At 34.4% G+C, this 18,026-nt stretch overlaps 1 protein-coding gene across 4 annotated transcripts in view; it reads right to left on the bottom strand.

Moving 5' to 3' along the window:
- Window positions 1-16,461, bottom strand: part of LOC123686407 (zinc finger protein 184-like) — a 110,946-nt gene extending 94,485 nt beyond the window's left edge. Inside the window, exons 1-2 of one of the 4 annotated variants that reach the window (XM_045626532.1) lie at window positions 16,129-16,461; window positions 9,926-9,968 (exon numbers count right to left, since the gene is read on the bottom strand). The gene's annotated coding sequence lies outside the window, so the exon portion shown is untranslated. Of the gene's footprint in view, window positions 1-9,869; window positions 9,969-16,128 lie in introns of all 4 variants that reach the window. The other 3 variants (XM_045626524.1, XM_045626504.1, XM_045626540.1) reach the window with 3 other exon arrangements.
- Window positions 16,462-18,026: the final 1,565 nt, after the last annotated feature.

Raw genomic sequence — 18,026 nt, 5'->3', positions numbered from 1 at the left:
TGGGACTGCTGACAGGACACTGCCGGTGCAAGTACCTTTTGTTGCGCATGAGTAAGCCAACAGATAAGATATGCCCCTTCAGAGCTCACCCGAAGCTCGGCCGATTCCAAAGACCCTTCTGTGGAAAGGAGGTAGAAACAGCCGAACACATAGTGTGCAAATGCCCGAGGATGATAGGCCTAAGAAGTAAGAACCACTCACATGGGAAAGTCAGTTCTGGAAATGGACGACGTAATAGCCAAGGCTCCTAACGATGTTGTCGGTTTCGTTAACCGTATCGACTGTCTCACTGGGTTTTTATAAATAGGTAGGGTTAAGATAAAAAAATCAAATTGGTCGCAGTTCCCGGAAGGCTAACAGAGCCACAACGACACCGATTCAGTGAAATAATAATAATAATTGGGACATTGGACTTAACGTATCACTTTTGTCGGTGATTATCTTGACCAAAACGGTGAATTTTCAAGAAAAAAAATTTACTGTCAATGTCCGGAACTGGAGTGTTAAACATAAATGTCGAGTGGAAAAACTTTTCAATAATTCAGTAGGTATTTGGGCCATTGCACAATTAGTGCAATGACTGCTACAAATTGGTAATATGAATTTAGCAATTTTCCCAACTGTGTGAGGTACCCTATTCACCATATTGTGCATCACCAAGGGATCTGTGGTGGTCGATTTGATTTGAGATGAATTTTTTGATAGGTCGTTTCTTGAGCAAACAGATCACTTCATCATTTCCTCACAATGTATGAAATTTTTCAATTTTGAGCAATTGCTAGTCTCAAAGGATAATGTTCAACTTACTGATGACAAAGTGATCCTCAAATTCTATTCTTTGAACTATCGAATTAGTCATTCACACTTTTGATGGCTTGAAAATAAGAATATAAGTCAAAAAAGGAAAAAAAGTACTTTTTTCCTTCTAAATTTTATGTACAGGGTGGGCAAATAAGCGAGGTAAGCGGCTATATCTCAGGAACCACTCATCGTAGAGACTTGCGGTAAAAAATTTTACCACTAAAGTTTACAAGAGAACACACTGGAAATTATTTTGAAGTTCATATCTCCATCGCTAGGGGGCGTAATAGCTATCGTCGAGTAGAAAAATGCATTTTACTCGAAAAATTTTCATATTAAGTTGGAGAAAAATATCATCAGTGTAAACCTTGGAAAATTCTCTATCTGTTTGAATTGTCACTTTCGATTTTGCGACATCAAATAAGGGTGGGGGAAAGATAGAAATCTGACTGATTGAAATTTGTGTAACTTCAGTTTGGCTCAACATTTTTGAGCAAATTAGATCTTATTTGAGAGACAACATCTTGTTGATTAAGGAAAAAATATACTCATGATGAATTTGATTCAGCCGCTTCCGATAGGGAGCGCTAAGTCAGAAGTTCATTGTTTTGTTCATTTTTCTCTGAAATTTCAAATGTAATGATAGGATTTTCTTGACATAAACAAAAATTTCATTGAATTTGCATGAAAAAACCTGAAGGTCGCAAAGCGATAATTTCAGGCGTTCTGAAGTTATGGCCGAAAGAAGATATTCTTCAACTGATGCACTGCGAAAAACCAAATTGAGTCTTCAAGTTCTAACAGAAACAGAAATCCCATCAAATTTGTATGAAAAAACCAAAAGGTCGCAAAGCGATAGCTTCAGGGGTTCTCTAGTTATGGACGAAAAAAGATATTCTTCAACTGATGCAGTGAAAAACTAAATTGTGTCTTCTTTCGGCCATAACTCCAGAACGCCTGAAGCTATCGCTTTGCGACCTTTTGGTTTTTTCATACAAATTTGATGGGATTTCTGTTTCTGTTAGAACTTAAAACACAATTTGATTTTTCGCAGTGCATCAGTTGAAGAATATCTTCTTTCGGCCATAACTTCAGAACGCCTGAAATTATCGCTTTGCGACCTTCAGGTTTTTTCATGCAAATTCAATGAAATTTTTGTTTCTGTTAAGAAAATCCTATCATTACATTTGAAATTTCAGAGAAAAATGAACAAAACAATGAACTTCTGACTTAGCGCTCCCTATCGGAAGCGGCTGAATCAAATTCATCATGAGTATATTTTTTCCTTAATCAACAAGATGTTGTCTCTCAAATAAGATCTAATTTGCTCAAAAATGTTGAGCCAAACTGAAGTTACACAAATTTCAATCAGTCAGATTTCTATCTTTCCCCCACCCTTATTTGATGTCGCAAAATCGAAAGTGACAATTCAAACAGATAGAGAATTTTCCAAGGTTTACACTGATGATATTTTTCTCCAACTTAATATGAAAATTTTTCGAGTAAAATGCATTTTTCTACTCGACGATAGCTATTACGCCCCCTAGCGATGGAGATATGAACTTCAAAATAATTTCCAGTGTGTTCTCTTGTAAACTTTAGTGGTAAAATTTTTTACCGCAAGTCTCTACGATGAGTGGTTCCTGAGATATAGCAGCTTACCTCGCTTATTTGCCCACCCTGTACATGAAATATGTAATTTAATCCGGTCTAGTGACCGGATTGATGAGAAATAAGAGATTATTTTTGAATTTCCATTCAATTCAAACAATATTCTCGAGATTCACGACTATCTGTTTCGTTCCAAGATCTGTTTTATATATTGGCATGAGTAGACTGTCTTTCCTCTAGTCACTTAAGACTGTATGAATCTTGAAACGAAAGTAAAAGTGGATCTGTGATTCTCGGTAATGGAAACCTCACTAACTTGCAGGTAATTTTTTTCATACAAATCCTTCGGTATATAACGGGTGTTTTTTTTCGAGGTATATAACTTTAAGTTGGCATTACTGTTCGAGATGGCGACCGATTTTACAGCTGTCAATTGATTTATTCTAGGTTTGGTTTGCCAATTCATCATGAATAGACTCACGCCTGAACAACGCTTGCAAATAGTGCAATTTTATTTCGAAAATAATGGTTCTGTGCGGAATACGTATCGCGCCTACGTCCATTTTATTTTGTTTAGCGATGAAGCGCATTTCTGGTTGAATGGCTACGTCAACAAACAAAACTGCCGCATTTGGAGTGAAGCTAATCCTCGAGTGTATGTCGAAACACCGTTACATCCAGAAAAACTGACTGTTTGGTGCGCTTTATGGACTGGTGGAATCATTGGTCCGTACTTCTTCAAAAACGATGATGGCCAGAACGTTACAGTCAATGGTGATCGGTATAGAGCCATGATTACTAACTTTTTCATTCCTGAATTGAACAACCATGATGTCCAGGAGCTGTGATTCCAACAAGACGGCGCAACATGTCACACAGCTCGTGCCACAATCGATTTATTGAAAGATCCGTTTGGTGACCGCCTAATTTCACGTTTTGGACCTATGAATTGGCCTTCAAGATCTTGTGATTTAACACCGCTAGACTACTTTCTGTGGGGCTAAGTGAAATCATTGGTCTATGCGGATGAGCCACAAACCTTTGACCATTTGGAAGACAACATTCGCCGTGTTATTGCCGATATACGGCCACAAATGTTGGAAATAGTCATCGAAAATTGGACGTCCAGACTGGACTACATCCGAACCAACCGTGGCAGTCGTATGCCAGAAATCGTATTTAAAATGTAATGCCACAAGATTATCTTGCGGATAAATAAAATTCATGTCAATCGAATAAGACACCATTGTTTTATTGCAATTTAAAGTTCTATAGCTCTAAAAAAACACCCTTTACCATATCAGAAATGACTGAAACCAACTCAAGTTTAAGTCAAGAAGTAGTTTTTCAAAGTCAAGTCAAGTACCTGACTTGACATTGAAGAACTACTACTTGACTTGAACTTGAGTTTTATTTCAAGTCAAGCTCAAGACAAGTAGCTTGAATAACAAGCCAAGCCGTAAGGAATTCACGGCTTGGCTTGATCGTTTATTTAGGGACAATCCATTTCATGTTTTTATGATGGTAAAAAATTCAATTCTAAAACCGGAAGACAAACTAGGATATTCTGTCTATTCGTGCATGGATATCTACTATGTTACTATCTACTAATCAGAAACACGTAGTTGCCATAAAAAATTCACAGTTAAGTAATCGACTTCTGTATTTCATTTCGGGATGATATCAATTATCTTTCGAAAATATCGCTTGACTTCTCTTATAGGTGATTTGATCAGATGGCCCTGGTTATGACTAAACAAGCGGAATACACTATTAGGTGGGTTTTAGGACATTCATAAACATCGCATATTAACATAACTTCATTGACATTTGCATCATCGCAAAAATAAAAAATTATTTTAAATATAACGGCTTCTGAACTATCAGCAGACGCATTTTACTGTTAGCACAGGATACATCAATTTATTTTATGGTAATTGGTATGGCAACATATCGTGTTCATCGGATTCAGATCAGTTTTTTGCCAATGCACACCAACCAATGAAAAAAATTATGTTTAATGATACAATTAAGATCGAAATATTTCTTTCATATAGGTCAATTCCGCGATAGCTCAAATAAAAACTACTTCAAATATTAATACCTATATAAATATCGGTTAGAGGTTGAATAATTTAATAGCGTAAATTTTAAGACATTAAAACTTTCTTTATTATAAAGTCAATAGTCACAATCTAAAAACAACATTCAACTCAATTTACAATTTGTCATTTTTTGTTATTTCTGGCTATAACTCGAATCAAGAATAATAAATAAAGCAAATTAAGATGCAGATGGTTTTTCTTGGACTTCGTTTGACACTTTATCATTCAAACTCTCTACTCAAATCTCCAAAAACCAAAACCTTATTTCCAATATTATTAAATACCATAAGTAGTTCATATTCTCAGCTATCTTATTCTGTGACTTCAAAATGTTGTTCCACTTCTTTAGGTGTCTATCTATGAAATTTGAATTGAATTCAAAAGAATTAAGAGATCATCACAGGTTATCTCTTATGTCTGCAATTTTTCATTTTCAATGAAAATTGTTATCTAAACCTAATTGAATTAAAAGTGAAACGATTCATTACTGTAACATGAGATATAACTTGTGTAAATTTCTTCTCTTTAAGATGATAATGTGGAAAACTCAAGAGTAAACTCAGAGAAATTCTAATTGATACAAGGAATAGAGAATTGATACAATAACTGCGGTAAGTGTTAAACTGTTGTCTTGCAGGTAATATTATTTTATATTTGTGATATACTCATTCATGTGTTGACTGACTCCACATGTAATATTTGATTGTATGTATTAGTGTTGTGTTATATACAGGGTGGCCACTTTTTCAATGGGATTGTATTGGTAACTTTTAAACCATAAGAGTTAGAAGATCGGTCAAATGGAGAAAAAGTGCATGCATAGAAGCATTATCAAGCAGTTCAATCAAATCGAGATTATCAGGGCCGGTTATTGAGATATCATAAAAAAAGTAAATTCTGTCATTTTGATTTTTCTTTTTTCCCACTTTATTTCAAATATTATCAAAAAATGTTACAGACATTTTTTATTCGACCGTGAATTGTTCTCAATTTGACGTAATCAGATTTCGTATCCAACGTTTCGTGCTCTCTGGGCCACCCTCAACCTCATTTTTTTCAATACGGACCTGTATATTTTATGCCACTTTTCGAAATAACTTTTAACGCTGAATTCAACGATATATCATACAATGTCATTCAAAGTTGATTTTCAGGTGATTTTGACCCTTATCCAATTTTCTTTGGGTCGGATCTGTAGTGAATGCAATTTATCAAAAACTGGTGTTAATAAAATAGTCAAGAGACGCGAATACAATGATTTTAAATTTGAATACCAAACCTTGCAAAACTTATAACGTAATGATATCAAAATAAAGTTCGATTCTGGAACAAATGACAAATCCAACAACAGTGATTTCTCGCGAGAAGATTGAGAATGTATTGGAAGGTAATCAAGAAGACGAAATAAGCAAATGTATAAGAAGTATGGGTTCCAGAACCGTTAAGTGCATTTTACAAAATGGTGGACATTTCGAACACTTACTTCATTTATTTTCATTTACTTCCGAATAATCATTCGATTTTTCTTTCATTAAATGATAATTCGTTTAATTATTATGAATTGAAATATGTAAATAATTATTACTTGTTTCTTGATTTGATTCTGATATGTTCCATTTACTTCAAGATAAGTAAGTTGATTTTCTCATCGAAATGTATTGCTTGTTCTTAATTAAACTAAAGGTACCGAAATGTAATACAGATCCGACTCAAAGAAATTTGGATAAGGGTCAAAATCACCTGAAAATTAACTTTGAATGACATTGTATGATATATCGTTGAATTCAGCGTTAAAAGTTATTTCGAAAAGTGTCATAAAATATACAGGTCCGTCTTGAAAAAATGAGGTTGAGGGTGGCCCAGAGAGCACGAAACGTTGGACACGAAATCTGATTACGTCAAAGTGAGAACAATTTACTGTCGAATAAAAAATTCCTGTATTATTTTTTGATAATATTTGAAATGAAGTGGGAAAAAAAATCAAAATGACAGAATTTACTTTTCTTATGATATCTCAATAACCGGCCCTGATAATCTCGATTTGTTTGAACTGCTCGATAATGCTTCTATGCATGCAACTTTTTCTCCATTTGACCGACCTTCTTACTATTATGGTTCAAAAGTTACCAATACAATTCCATTGAAAAAGTGGCCACCTGTATAACAAAGAATTTAGAAAATTCTCTTTTTTGAAACTGAAAATCTCTTCGCCTTCAAGCTCAGTTACCTTCGTACCTGGTTCGGACTCTGTTCCAGAATAAGTTGTCGAGAATTTCCAACAGTAACCTTCGTAAGATATATTAACCGATAGGTAGATATGAACCACTCATATTACCCAATCGTGGTGTTTTTCAGTCACGCGACAGTCATATTTCTAGCCGATTATATTCAACTGGGATTTTTTTTTCTGAACTCTTGTAGGACGCCTTGGGACCAGAGTCCAATTAGCTAATGAGTTGAGGATGCATCGTAACGCGAAAAAAGAATGAGTCGGACATCGAAGTTCATTCGCTTTTCAAAGGTTTTTTTCTCCAAAAACGTACCTTTGTCATTCCTATACATATAGTTGTAAAGATGCGCCATTCGAGATTCATTTTAGCCTAAATATGAACGTAGGGAGTTAAAATTGACAAACCCGCATTTCGTTGCGATGTGTATAGTATATTATTTTGCTCGTTCATAGCAGAAATGTCTGAGTGATACTGAAGCTCTTTAATACACTGGCGAGCACAAAAATGAGTCACTTAATCATTACTGATCAAATCCTTTCGTACTTGAAATTTCTACAAGAATCATAAAATTTCTGAAATGGTAGGGAAAAGATAATTGCCCGAAGAAAAATGAAACTTATAATTCGATTTGTATAAAAATAAGAAGCTTTTTAAAAAATAAATTTCAAAATGGAAAAAATTGTCGTAAATGTGAAAACATCAGTATCTGTATGACGTGTGACCTCCCCTAGCTCTGATTACAGCTTTTTTGCATGCTTTCAAATATTCTCTTGTGGAATATTCTGCCATTCGAACGAAGGGCTTCAAGGAATATTGTAAATCATTGGGTGATGGAACCATAGTTCTGACTCGCCTTCCCAGTTGGTTCCATATTTGTTCAATGGGATTCAAGTATAGACTTCTCTGCTTCTCTTATCTGCTTTCCCAGAAATGGTAAACAAGGTACAACATAGGCCATAAGAATTTTCTCTATGTACCTTACTGCCATTAAAGAACAATTCATGACAAAACCAAATCTGTTCGGCCCCTAAAGGCACACTCTATAAACACGAGTATGACCATCAACTCCTCGAATGCTGAATCATTTCTGATTCATCGGAAAAGACTACCTGGGACCACAGAGCTTCTAATAGGTTTATGTGTTCTCGTACAAATTGAAGACATGCAATTTGATGTTCTCTGAGAAGTTTTGGACCTATCGCAAGGTTGTATGGTCCTAAATTCGATTCTGAGAGATGTCATCTCACAATTCATTCACTAACGTTTACCTGACGTACCTCCATCAATCGATTTTGAACTTCAACAGCAGTAGGATGGCGATTCTGAAGACTTGTGGAAACCATGAATCTTGCATCCTCATCTAGGGATTCACGGCTTGGCTTGATTTTCAAGCTACTTGACTTGATATTCAAGCTACTTGACTTGAGCTTGACTTGAAATCAACTCAAGTTCAAGTCAAGTAGTAGTTTTTCAATGTTCAAGTCAATTACTTAATAAATAAATACTTGACTTGACATTGAAAAACTACTACTTGAACTTGAGTTGATTTCAAGACAAGCTCAAGCAAATTATCTATTCTATCCTCAACCATGTGCACTGTGTTCTTCCAGATTCAGATTTTCTGGTTAGCCTGCCTGCCTCCTGATGTCAATATTCTTTGGACTTCAGATAGGCTTACATTCATTCTTCTAACAATAGATCTCTGGCTCGGCCCATTTTCAATAAGTGCTACTATTCTCGCACAATCTTCAATTACTAAAATCATTTTATGACATTGTTTTCTTCAAATAGTGGAAAACAAACTTTTCAATGATGAATGTTGGACGCAACTGACAGAAGAATTTATCGTGAAGAATTATGCAAAAATGGTCTTCTTTTTATATGCCTACACTTTGTGCATATTCAATTGATTTTCTAAAGAAAGATAGATGAAGAAGAAAAAATTATCGAATCAATTGTTGGAGAAAACAGTGTAAAATTATAGTTACTCTGACATAGTGACAGTGTATTAGAGTTATCCATAAGGTATGTCTTCAAAAACCTAATTTCAAGCTGATTGGTGTCTTTGAAAAATGAAAAAATGTATTATTTTCCTTTTTCCGAATATTCCAAGTTATATCTATAGATGAAACTCGTGCGTTTTGAAGCTTGCATTTGAGATTTGAAAATGTTTTTTTCAATCTGGATGAAGACTCCTTTGAGAGGTACAGGTCTCTTATATGTAAGATCGTTCAGTTCTTTTAGAAGTGAACCATTAGAGATTTGTTGAATCTATTCAATATTCGTCACCACCATCACGTTGAATTCTTTGAATTTCATCAGATGATGTTTCTGTATCATGTTTTGTGGATTCAGGAAGTAAACTGAAGGATGCTATGGGTATATCTTGCACTACAGGTCTTCTTGCAGAATCTAAATCAGGGTATGTCATTTGTGCCTATTGTTTTTATTCATTCCTTCAATATCGACTCAGAGATTTATGCAACAGATTGAATAGATTCTCTTTAAATATTGAAATTTATGGAATGTTTACTATTTCTTGAAATTTTCAAATCTTAAAACTGGCAAGATCCTTCCACTTTTACTTCATACGAGAACTCTATAGCAGAGTAGATACCCACTATTTAGAATTTCATTGAACTTTTCGACGTCAAAATTTTCATTAACTATCGCGAAAAAATCATCTACGTATTCTAACCCAACATTTTTAAGTCTCTAATGATCGTTGTCGAAACGTTACTAGAACGCTCATAAATATTCTATGAATTAGAGTGTAGTAAAGTTAAGTTGGTTCAATTGTAACAAAGCAATAATGAACGAAATATATGAACGTATAATGCCAAAATATCCAAAACCTCGTCTTGAAATTATCATAAAACAATATTTATATTTTGCTTTCGGTTCCTCAGATTTCACTCAATATAGCTTAATGCGATGTTTTTGTATTATCGATTATTATGAATACAAAGTTCGACTTCATGGAATTCTATATGAGAGTAAATCTTCTCATGGAAAGAGTGAATATCATCCTCTTATGAGAAACTGATACGTTCTCACTTTTCATTTCAAATAATAGCCTTTCATTATAGAGTTTGGCTATGGACATCGAAGAATAATTTACCTCCCAAAGAGTCAATCCAAAGTGTAAAAACTGTGAAATGAAGGATTAATACGTACAAGGACATCGATCAGTGATATAGTAGTTGATTCAGCTCGTTATCTGTAAGAAAAAACCACATATATTTATCGGTTATAAAATAATAGGCACAGAATTAATTTTTCCCTTTTTTTTTTGTTTTAAATCCCGATCATAAATAATTACAATTACAAGAACACTGAAACTGATTGGAAATAAATAGGCTTTACCCGCATAAAACAGTCCAGCTGCATATAACCCTTAGTTCTGTATGAGTTTGACTGGGAAACATCTAGATAGGTGAATTTTATTTTAAATGACACCTGAAATGATGTAGGTTGTATAGGAAAAGTTGTAACAAAAAAAATCATATCACTATTTAGAAATGAGAATATTCAGCTGGACTATTTCATGTAGTTCACCTGTACATCACTACTGAAGTTGATGTAACGGGTGTTTTTTTTTCGAGGTATATAACTTTAAGTTGGCATTACCATTCAAGATGGCGACCGATTTAACAGCCGTCGAGTGATTTATTCTCACGCCTGAACAACGCTTGCAAATAGTGCAATTATTTCGAAAATAATGGTTCTGTGCAGAATACGTATCGCGTACTACGTCCATTTTATTTTGTTTAGCGATGAAGCGCACTTCTGATTGAATAGCTACGTCAACAAACAAAACTGCCGCATTTGGAGTGGAGCTAATCCTCAAGTGTATGTCGAAACTCCGTTACATCCAGAAAAACTGACTGTTTGGTGCTCTTTATGGGCTGGTGGAATCATTGGTCCGTACTTCTTCAAAAACGATGATGGCCAGAACGTTACAGTCAATGGTGATCGGTATAGAGCCATGATTACTGAATTTTTCATTTCTGAATTGAGCAACCATGATGTCCAGGAACTGTAGTTTCAACAAGACGGCGCAACATGTCTCACAGCTCGTGCCACAATCGATTTATTGAAAGACACGTTTGGTGACCGCCTAATTTCACGTTTTGGACCTGTGAATTGGCCTCCAAGATCTTGAAATTTAACACCGCTAGACTACTTTCTGTGGGGCTATGTAAAATGATTGGTCTATGCGGATAAGCCAGAAACCCTTGACCATTTGGAAGACAACATTCGCCGTGTTATTGCCGATATACGGCCACAAATGTTGGAAAAAGTAATCGAAAATTGGACGTCCAGATTGGACTACATCCGAGCCAGCCGTGGCGGTCATATGCCAGAAATCATATTTAAGATATAATGCCACAAGATTATCTTGCAGATAAATAAAATTCATGTCAATCGAATGATCCATCGTTGTTTTATTGCAATTTAAAGTTCTATAGCTCTAAAAAAAAACACCCTTTAGTAACCACATATTAATCCACAGGCTCTACATAAGCGTCTTACGAACGTTTCGATAACGATGTGGTCTTCATCAGGAACACAGTTGATCGTTTGTAACATTCGTTAGCCACTTATAAACATCAGGTATATGGATAAGAGTGTGAAATATTTTGTTTATCAGAGAGTGGTTATTACGTATTCATTAGAATATTATGTCTAATGCAAAATTTAAAAACTTCCTACATCTGTACACCACACAGAATGTTGGATAAATTCTAATCAACATTGCAATGAAAGAAATTTGACCATTAAAAATTGAACATATTTTATTCTTTCACATTAGATATTTATCACCGAAAGATATTCTCAATTACCAGAATTAAATATCTAAGGGATGCCAAGAATACAAATCAAAATTTTTTTTTTAATATGAACAATTGATGTGTTCAGAGAGTACTAAGATAATATCATAGATTACCTGATCGAATAGGTACGACATATTTCATATTGAATAACATTAAGAAATGAGCATATTTCTTCATTAGTTTATATTCAACAAAAGATTAATGTTGAATTCGGAACCTACAACAGAGAATCGTATTGATTGGCGTAGGCATTTTTAAATAAATCTTTCGATGAGAATAATGAATAGAAGATCCTTGAAATTTCCAAACAATGAATAAATAAGTTGGAAACAAAGATAAAGCATCTAAATATGAAGTAATGTTGGTGGTAATATTTTATTATGCTTTATATATGGATTGGATATTATCGAAAAGACAGACATAATGGAATATACTCCTAACCGTTCACTTAAGTTGTACCTAGTTTAGATTGGAAATAACCTATAATGAAACTAAAAATTCACCCTAAAATGCATTTGTTTCTTGTATTTGAGAAAAATTGTGACTTTTCAGCTTCAAGTGAATCTGAAAATATGAAGACAAGTAGGTATTAATTCAAGATCAGATCAATATTATGCCAGATTATACAGTTTTGAAGTGTTATGTTGAAAGTTGAAAGTATTTCAACAAATTTTTTTCTGCAATTTATACATTTAGATATCTCGATTAAATATTCAATAAAATAAATGTATAAAATACAGCAAACCACCATGTTATCTGAAATACTTATCAGAGTATAACCCATAGACATATACCTAGTAGCACATCTTATTCTATCTTTGGTAGGTATGGGTAATCCAAGTGATAATTTGAATTGAAGTTGTATTGTCATTACGATTGATTTTCGCAATTTAATTGTTACTTATTCATAGTTTAGTGATATAGTGAAATAATATTCAGTATATTTTGTTAACTTCTTTCTTTTAACACCCACAAAACACACAAACAAAGATTATATATGGAGGTTTACTGTTACATCATAAGCGTTTTCACGCTAGATTCAGATTTGATAACAAAACGAAAGCATCAAAAATGCAATAATTTTCCACAAATCTATAAAATTCATTGCCGATATATCATATTTTAGAAAATAATAGACGAATTTCTACATCACGAGAAGGATTTTAAAACTCTGTGAACTAGTCTATTAATCTGAAATGACAAATGTCTATTGAGGTGAAATGGCAGCAGTATATGTAACAGAAACTTCGAGTTGTTTTTTATTGAAATTTATCTACAAAGATTCATTAAATCTAATGAATGTTGAAATGAAGCGATTGACTAAGACAAAACAGTTAAGTTTCTTACAGTATCAACATTTTCTTACATCCAAATAAGCTGCCATCTTGGTTTCATCCCTTGAACCGTCCATAATTCACTAGTGCAATTAATTCTAATATCCACAGGGATGACTCCCCCAATAGTACGAACCGCTAGATAAAACCAATTGTTTTTAGCTAATTTCATCCCCCTCTCCCCTCGACGGAAGCGGATAATCCAAAAAACTCCAGAAAAACGAGGCGCCATAGAACGTATCCTGTTTCCTTATCAATACTGTGATGTATCCCTTAAGGCGAGGGTCGTAAAGCTGACGTTGGGAATGAAACTCCACCCCTAAGGGTGTAAGGGTGTTAAGGGCGGTTCGCTATTGGCCATCGGTTTCCCGGACACGCCTGTGCGTGCGTTTTGGCCATAGAAAACTATTTGACCCGATGAACATGTCTAGCTGGGTCTCTATTTACTCAATTATGGGATTCAGGAGGGTTTTAACCCATCTTTTTCGGGAACGATGATTGCATAAATGGCACAGGATGGGTTTTGGCACAGAAGGAGGTGAATAGGATTCGCATAATGAAGAAAAATCCTTAAATAATGATGAAGGAGTTTGAGCCTTGAGGGGATATAAGATTGTAAACAGCAAATATTTATAAAAGCTCTGTAAATATTGAATTAGCAAATAGGTTTTTATTGATAAATGGAAAACTTCCCTTTTCTTTGAGAGTTTCAAGCGTAATAGTGAAAACAAAATTATTGTACTCTAGGTAAAAATATTGAAAATGCGGAAAGCCCTCTCGTGAAATCAGGAGACCCTTAGGTTAATACTTAGTGGTGTCCAAGGGAACAATTAGAATATGAATGTAACAGCGCTCATAACTCCCAGACTTCACTCAGGGCAGCTGCCAGGACCGGCAAACCGGACATTTTGCCGGGCCGTCAAATTCAGATAAATAAGGCAAATCAGGGAAATTTTAATTGACGGGGAGCCAAAATGTCTGTCGGCGGCCCTGATTTCTTTTTCAATATTGTTCTGAATTTTCAATATAACACCAAATCTTAAAATGGTTATGTCATATTCACTAGCAAAATCTCATTTCAATAGGATCTGCTGTTACTATCGAGTGGTTCTGTTAGAGGATCGATCTATTCGAGTTTTCTGTGGTTCTGATGATGCTATTATCAACAAAAGATTTCGCACATAAATTTTCTATATATAGGTACATGCAGAATTCGATAGGATTTGTTATCATGGGAATATTTGGAATTTCTCTCTCATTATCCGCTTTCAGTTTTCTATAGTTCTATGATGTGTTCATTTTGAGATTTTGCACGTAGTTTTTTTATTACATAACAAAACATAAAAGAGCTGTTTAAGAAATCCTTGATGAGAATAATGATAACAAAATTCCATCGAATTACAATGACAATTGACAATGCAACAAGTTGTAACATAAGGAATCATCAGGAAATAATCATTAAATTGTTAGTGCAAGCTGGTAACACAGAAAGAATGAGATAAAATATTAAGATTATAAAATCCATCAAATAGGCGGTTCTGGCAGTAAATCCACAAACAATTTTGTGTTCAATGCTACTTCCTCATTATATATAGGTAAATGAATAAATTCAAAGTCAAAAGGATGATATGATGGAGTCAAACTACCAAATGATCTATTTTTTGTTACATTTTTACAACATCCAGTCGATCAACGTGAATGTATTGTTGTAAAATACCTTTATCCCATATTTAGGTATTCGCCTATTCATCCACAATACCTACTTCAAACATTTTGTCTGTATGCAGCCTGGTTTAGTTTTATTTGGCTGCAGTAGTTTCTAATAGATATAGCAGCTAATCTAGGTATGCTTAGGTAAGCTGGTTCACTAAGCATAAGTTTTGAACCTTAATGTAAACTAGGTTTAATCCCCTCTCTAATGGGCCAATACTTTACTCTCTAGTAACGTAATGATAAACGTCATAATAGAGATTATGCAATGGCCACTCTTCAATTCGTTTTGGTCAACCAAAAAGAATAGACAAGGAAAGGCAATATTTTGATAATAATAATAATAATAACTCTTTATTTAGTGAAAAACACTAGTTACAGTATACCTACGATTCAATGACGTTCAGTGTCTTTTTAAGTGTCTTTAATTTTCAGTGGTCTTCTACTATGTAGCACAGCAGAAAAGTGTAAATTAAAGAAAACACGATCTTGTGATATACAGACATAATGAAATATATTCCTAATCATCATCTGAAGTTTGAGTTTATATTGAAAGTTATCTCAAATGAGAGTGAAAATTTACCTTGAAATGCATTTCTACCTTGTATTTGAGAAGGGAAAGAATGGTGACTTTTGAGCTTCAAGAGAATCTCAGAACCACATTGAAGATCAACAGATTAACAATAGAGCAGATAGCAGTATTTAAAAATGTTATGTAAAGTTGGAAGTATCCTGAGAAATAATTCTATTTCAATTCAAACATTGAGATTAATAATATTTCCAAAAATATACCTATACAAAATACAGCAAACAGCCATATTATTTGAAACACTTATCAGAACGATTGACGTCACTTTTAAGTAGGAATAACCCATAGACATAGGTACGTGAATAATATCACATCCAATTCTATGTCTATGATATAACCCTACTTCGTGTAGCTTTGTATTTGAATTGTTATTGCTGCTGACGTTTCGATTGATTTTGAAATTCAATTGTTTGTTACTCTTGATTTAGTGAAGTGATATAGTGAAACAGCATATCATATCCAGTATATTTTGTTTACTTTCTTTGTTCCATATAGACACAATAAAATGTTTTGGGAAGGTTCACTTAACCGTTACGTCATCAGCGGATGTGATGACACCTATCAATTTTCGCGCTAAATTCAAATTGAATAGAAAAACTAGCGCTCAAAAAATGCAATAACTTGCCCCAAATCTTGAGTCATTTATTTGCCTTGGATTAGTGGACGTATTTCTATATTACAAAACGGGATTTCAAAATCTGCGATAGGAAGGAAGTCTATAATGTGTTGATGTGTGTTCCTAAAGGAAGTCGGAATCGTAAAAGCCTAAAATATAAATTAGCAGAAAAAGAAAGCGGTAGACGAATTCTCTTTGACGACAGATAAGCAAAATGAGTAGATGTTGCTATCGACATGCATGAACCGATAAGTCAGAACTCGCTTGTGTCAAATATTAACTCAAAGACATACCTACCTACACCTCCAGTGAGTTAAACCAGATACGGATGTTTGTTAACTATTCGCTCCTCAATAAACATGTTCCTCTCAAAAAACACACCTAACCTACATTCTCCGATATATCTGTCTATAAACATGCTGAGCACAACAAAACGAATTGTAGAAATTGCATCACAACCATATCACGTATTTTGTTGGAATATTCAAGGCCAAAGTTCCTAGCCGTTGTCGACATTGAACTTGAACTCGTGAAAAATTATGCGATAAGATGAGACTGCTATCGCGCACTTGAATTGAACGCACTTTTTGTGTTTAGACTTTACGTAATGGACACAATCTGCTGCGGTTATAAAAGGTTTTGAAATAGGAGTGGAAGTCGCCAGCACATGGGCGTTCATTACTTATTTTGCATTCGAGCAGATAACTTTCAAAAACAGGTTTTCGGGATTTGTTGGTCGATGAGCATTGATAGAGGAAAACTGATACGTCTTTTTGTTTTTTCAAGGAAATATCGGATCATCTACTGCGCTATCGCAACAATACGTATTGCTTATTTTAGTCCAGTTAATTTGTGCTCACAACGGCCCCTCAAAGGAAAGTTGAATTTTTTGCAATGTTTCGTCCTGAAATTTTGGTGGCGAACCTGAGATTCTGCTTCAGCACCCCAAAAAACAAATGAAATCGAAGAAATCAAAACTACCGTAGAAATTTCCTGTGAAAAACAAGCATATTGACTGGACTATTATAGTATAATAGAACTGCAGAAAATATTTCAGATGAGAACAAACCTCCTTTACTTTTTCAACTTCTGCAATCACTTCTATATGTGTTTGAGTATTTGTGAAGACTACATACTAATTTCAAATCTAAATGGTGTTAGTAACTAATATTTTTGATAACACAGGCCAACAAAATGAGAAGAAAAATCGGTGCTGAAAATTCAACAACTGGTTTTTAATATCTTAATTTTGCGGATGCAAAGAACGCTACCAGATTGTTAATATCGGTCAAAATCGTAGGTTCAAAGTAACAAAAAATGGTTCGATCCCTTTTGTCATCCTACTAGGAATCACGAAAGAGGAATATGAAAAAGTTGCACTAATTTAAAATAAATCCAACACGAAGGATATCAAAGGGGCCCTTTGTGTCAATTTTAAAATTGTGAACTTCCTCCTTGGATAATAAAGTAGATATGGACAATATCCTTGTTTTTCCTGCTTTTGGGGAAGCACAGCTTGAATTGAACATTGGATTAACCGAAATTGTCCTTCGAAGATGTCATGATTCAAGTATTACTAAAGGTCCCATACTGTGGTTACAAGAAAGAGTAATATTATTTCCTCCTTTGAATATTATGTTGGGGCTGATAAAGCCATTTGTGAAAACTTCGAATTGAGTAGAAGTTGCTTTGGGTACTTACCAAGTCGAAACTTAAGTCATATTCAGGCTCTGCTGATTGTCAGGTATAGCCGGTATATTTGATAGTTCTTAGGCCACTTGTGAAAGATCCACAATTCACGAATTGAATTAAACGAGACTGACTTTAACGCTTAATGTTCGTTTATTCAAGTAGGTCGGTACTAAGTACAAAATTTTCTTGGGAATCATAGAGCAAAGCATTGCGTAGAGCTTGTGGAAACTATGCTTTCTTAATTTATAATTTTCGGGCTCGCATAAATATTTAGGTAATACATCCACAGCCACCTAGATAGCTTGGGTGATTTTTGTGAGGGGCAAACATCAGGATATTGAAACTATGCAGCATTGATATCAACGATGATGTGGTATACACAATATGATGGCTGACTTTTGGAACCTTCAACGAAACTACCTTCTAAACTTCATGTTGGGAAGTCAAAAGGAAGGTGATAAGTGACTTTCATCCGTGTTTTTATAATAACTTAAATCCA

Source organism: Harmonia axyridis, chromosome 1 (assembly GCF_914767665.1).
Source record: "Harmonia axyridis chromosome 1, icHarAxyr1.1, whole genome shotgun sequence".
Taxonomy (NCBI): Eukaryota; Metazoa; Arthropoda; class Insecta; order Coleoptera; family Coccinellidae; genus Harmonia; species Harmonia axyridis.
The sequence above is the reverse complement of the archived record's forward strand: the minus strand, read 5'-3'. Positions and strand labels throughout refer to the sequence as shown.